This window comes from Schistocerca serialis, unplaced genomic scaffold, assembly GCF_023864345.2.
Source record: "Schistocerca serialis cubense isolate TAMUIC-IGC-003099 unplaced genomic scaffold, iqSchSeri2.2 HiC_scaffold_323, whole genome shotgun sequence".
Classification (NCBI taxonomy): domain Eukaryota; kingdom Metazoa; phylum Arthropoda; class Insecta; order Orthoptera; family Acrididae; genus Schistocerca; species Schistocerca serialis.
The window spans coordinates 27,501-32,500 of NW_026047893.1; the positions used below are offsets into that span (position 1 = coordinate 27,501).

At 51.4% G+C, this 5,000-nt stretch overlaps 1 non-coding gene across 1 annotated transcript in view; it reads right to left on the reverse strand.

The window, feature by feature from the left end:
• Positions 1–112, reverse strand: part of LOC126445093 (small subunit ribosomal RNA) — a 1,909-nt gene extending 1,797 nt beyond the window's left edge. The window contains exon 1 of the ribosomal RNA XR_007582914.1: positions 1–112. This exon is cut by the window's left edge and continues 1,797 nt beyond it. This is a non-coding gene — a ribosomal RNA (small subunit ribosomal RNA).
• Between the last annotated feature and the right edge of the window lie 4,888 nt (positions 113–5,000).

Genomic DNA, 5,000 nt, shown 5'->3' on the forward strand with positions numbered 1-5,000 from the left:
ATAACTGATTTAATGAGCCATTCGCGGTTTCACCTTAATGCGGCTTGTACTGAGACATGCATGGCTTAATCTTTGAGACAAGCATATGACTACTGGCAGGATCAACCAGGGAGCTGCGTCAACTAGAGCTGAGCAGCCGGCCGCCCGGGAGTGTGTCCCGGGGGCCCGCGCGAACACGCAAGCGTCCGCTCAATTATTCTGCAAACAGGAGGAGGCTGAGCTCCCCTGCACAACACACCTCGAAACCCTCTCAGGTCCCGGCGGCGCGCAGCGCCGTCCTAAGTACTTGGTCGGGTTCGAGAGAGGCGCAATCGCCCGGAGTTAGGCGAGTAGACGCTTTAGGTGCGACCACCCGTGCTCCCAACTGAGCTTGCCGCTGCCGACAGAGGCCCGGGAGCGTGCTGTCGTGGCATTGCCGGCGGGAGACAACACGCGCCACCTACGGTGACCGGCAGCTCCAACGCCAGCGCCACAGAAGGACAAAAGCCCCACTTGGGTGCCGAAGCGAACTCTCCCAGCACAGCGCACGCGCCAACACGTCCGCACAGCTGCGATACAAACCACCTGCGAGAACCGCTGGGGCGACCGAGCAGCAGACGGCGTCGCGGCGCCGAGCGCCGGGCGGCGGCGCATCCTCAGCGCACACAGTCCTCAATCGGACCAGCACACTGCAGATGGCCACCGCGCTTCGCACCGGGCCCGCGAGGACCTACTTTGGCCGCAAGGCGCCGCGAGCAGGGGGCGCCGGCGCGCAGCTGCGCCGCCTGCCGCGTCCGTCGGCCGGCGCGCCTGCCACTGGCCGCCCCCACCAGCCGGCTGTAGCGCGTGCGCCCACGCACCGCGCTGCCAGCACGCCGGGCGGCCCCCCCTCACCGGCCGGGGACGGTCCCACCCAGCCACCGCCGCGTATCGCCTCACACCCAGATCCCCTTTCGCGTTCGTGGGCATGGTGGGTCCCCTTTCACGTTCGTGGGCATGGTGGGTATCCCTGAAACAACCGGTTAATAGCTCGACCGATCGTCGCCAACACTGATTCACCTCTAGCGAGAACAACCGCACCACAACGGGTTACCTGTTGTTCATTTGCGTAACGTCACCAGCAAACGTAGACGTCCATCGCCATTTGCAACGAGTATTGCATGCCTGTGTCAGGTGTCACAACACACTACGTCTGCCCACATAGACGCAACAACATGTGCACGCCTCGAGAACACGTGGAAGGTAGCCCCCGTACGTATGCGGTGTCCATTGCGCGAACGACTGTCAGCCGGCCTCTGCAGGATGTCGCAGATGTGGAACGCGGTGCAACATGCTATCACGGTGTGTGAGAAGAGACGACTACGTCCGAATACACGCTCCACTACATCAACAGACTGCTCATGCTGATCGCCATCCAGGGCGTCCGTTCCTCCCACACGTCTGAATGGCGTACCACACTGCAATCCAGCTCTTATAGGGAGACGACACGTAGCTGCGTGCACAATATTTGGACTGTATGGTCTGCCGTTGCTAGGCGCAGTCGTCGTACGGTCACACATGTGCCACGATGTATCATTCAGTACATACGGACCAATGTGCAGTACAGTTTGTGGGTTTTGCGTACATCGGCGGACAGGTGACAGGCCGTACCACAACGTAGGCTGAGTACGTCGGCATGCGAAGGGCATTGAACATGCAAACTTCTCAACGACCAGCTTGCGAAGGCAGGGGGGAAGGGGGGGGGGCATGTACGTCCTGCTGCTATCCACATTACAGTGTATAGCAGGAGCATGTGGAAAGTCAGCAACACCTGCAAGGTGTTTAACATGACGCGATACACAGGGGACCGGGCAGTGCGAATAGCGAACTATATTGCGAGGGTTGCGGTTAGGCAACACTACACTAATTTAACGAGTTGCATAACAATTACAGAGCAGGTTCAGCGACAACGTGCGTCAGGTTAAGGCGCAATATAGGTTAGGTTGAGGCACAATATAGGTTAGGTTAAGGCACAACATGGGTTACGTTAAGGCACAAATTGGGTTACGTTAAGGCACAACATGGGTTACGTTAAGGCACAACATGGGTTACGTTAAGGCACAAATTAGGTTACGTTAAGGCACAAATTAGGTTACGTTAAGGCACAAATTAGGTTACGTTAAGGCACAAATTAGGTTACGTTAAGGCACAAATTAGGTTACGTTAAGGCACAAATTAGGTTACGTTAAGGCACAAATTAGGTTACGTTAAGGCACAAATTAGGTTACGTTAAGGCACAAATTAGGTTACGTTAAGGCACAAATTAGGTTACGTTAAGGCACAAATTAGGTTACGTTAAGGCACAAATTAGGTTACGTTAAGGCACAAATTAGGTTACGTTAAGGCACAAATTAGGTTACGTTAAGGCACAAATTAGGTTACGTTAAGGCACAAATTAGGTTACGTTAAGGTACAATATGGGTTAGGTTAAGGTACAATATGGGTTAGGTTAAGGTACAATATGGGTTAGGTTAAGGTACAATATGGGTTAGGTTAAGGTACAATATGGGTTAGGTTAAGGCACAACGTAGGTTAGGTTAAGGCACAACGTAGGTTAGGTTAAGGCACAACATAGGTTAGGTTAAGGCACAACATAGGTTAGGTTAAGGCACAACATAGGTTAGGTTAAGGCACAACATAGGTTAGGTTAAGGCACAACATAGGTTAGGTTAAGGCACAACATAGGTTAGGTTAAGGCACAACATAGGTTAGGTTAAGGCACAACATAGGTTAGGTTAAGGCACAACATAGGTTAGGTTAAGGCACAACATAGGTTAGGTTAAGGCACAACATAGGTTAGGTTAAGGCACAACGTAGGTTAGGTTAAGGCACAACGTAGGTTAGGTTAAGGCACAACGTAGGTTAGGTTAAGGCACAACGTAGGTTAGGTTAAGGCACAACGTAGGTTAGGTTAAGGCACAACGTAGGTTAGGTTAAGGCACAACGTAGGTTAGGTTAAGGCACAACGTAGGTTAGGTTAAGGCACAACGTAGGTTAGGTTAAGGCACAACGTAGGTTAGGTTAAGGCACAACGTAGGTTAGGTTAAGGCACAACGTAGGTTAGGTTAAGGCACAACGTAGGTTAGGTTAAGGCACAACGTAGGTTAGGTTAAGGCACAACGTAGGTTAGGTTAAGGCACAACGTAGGTTAGGTTAAGGCACAACGTAGGTTAGGTTAAGGCACAACATAGGTTAGGTTAAGGCACAACATAGGTTAGGTTAAGGCACAACATAGGTTAGGTTAAGGCACAACATAGGTTAGGTTAAGGCACAACATAGGTTAGGTTAAGGCACAACGTAGGTTAGGTTAAGGCACAACGTAGGTTAGGTTAAGGCACAACGTAGGTTAGGTTAAGGCACAACGTAGGTTAGGTTAAGGCACAACGTAGGTTAGGTTAAGGCACAACGTAGGTTAGGTTAAGGCACAACGTAGGTTAGGTTAAGGTACAACGTAGGTTAGGTTAAGGTACAACGTAGGTTAGGTTAAGGTACAACGTAGGTTAGGTTAAGGTACAACGTAGGTTAGGTTAAGGTACAACGTAGGTTAGGTTAAGGTACAACGTAGGTTAGGTTAAGGTACAACGTAGGTTAGGTTAAGGTACAACGTAGGTTAGGTTAAGGTACAACGTAGGTTAGGTGAAGGCGCAATGTAGGTTAGGTTAAGGTACGATATACCTTAGGTTAAGGTACAATATCGCTTAGGTTAAGGTACAATATAGCTTAGGTTAAGGTACACGTTGTAGGGAAAGGTGTATTTTGGGGGGGGAGGGGGCGGCAGGTTCGTTGATAGTGATTATCGTAAGTGCATGCCTGCGGGATCATCCGATTTGTCACGTCAGGATGCACTTGTGGCTCATGACAGGCGGCGCTCCGATTCCAAGGTTGTGGCAGATCTGTGTCTTTCATTCCTGCCATTGTTTGTGTACTGTGACAGGAGGCAGTATTGTGATGTTGGGTGCACCCCTGTGTAGGACATGTGTGGGTGTTCGTGGCTTAGCTGAGCAATGGCGGATGTCGGAAGGGTGGGATATTCTGTTTTCTGGGTGGACCTCCCGGTCTGGTTATGATAGTGTGGATTGTGTAATGTGGCGGAGAGGATGCACCGGATGTTCTTCCATGCTGGTGGTTAGATATTGTGTGTGTGCCTGTTAGAGGCAGAGAGTAGTGTGTGATAGTGTCTGGCTGACGTGTGGTTCTCATTGTGTGCAGAGTCTTTCAGCATGTATAGGGACGGTTGTATATATTATCTGTATTCTGATGGCTCTGCATCTATTACTAATCAGTGCCGTGTATACGGTTACTCTGGTTCCAGTCGAAACTGTTCTATCTCTGTACATTAGTGACACTGCGGCTCCACTATGTTGCCGCCCCTGTCGGCCGTTTCCCCCAGTGTGTGGCTAATGATTATCAGCAATCAGTCTATTAGTCAATACCGGTAGTGTGACGACGTGAAATGTCCGGGATGGGGGAAGCTACACGCTTCCCGTGGGTCAGGGCCTAGAAAGACTCTTCCCACGCAGGAGGCTCGGACTGTCATTACTCTTCCGAGAAATATATTTGCCCAGCGTTTTTTGCGACTGCGAGTGCGACGCGTACGAGTACCGACATGGATGGGGCGCTTCCTAGCTGATCGCTCAGCATCGGAGAAATATATTTGCCCAACGTTTTTTGCGACTGCGAGTGCAACGCCCAAGGGTACCGACGTGGATGGGGCGCTTCCTAGCTGATCGCTCGGCATGGGAATCCGTACAGTGAGCAATGCGATCGCGTCTGTAGCTTGTACGTGGTACAGCTCGCAGCTCATGTATAGGGACAGCGGGAATGTCGCATATTGGACATAACTCTTCATGAAACGCAAGTTATAGGTGTGGATTGCACATTACGACTGCGGGAAACTTCCGCCGTTCATCCGCTGGCGTTGCGAGTTTGGCGGTTGGGGTGGGGCACGAGCGGGTGCGGGTGGTGTGATTGCCGGTCCACGA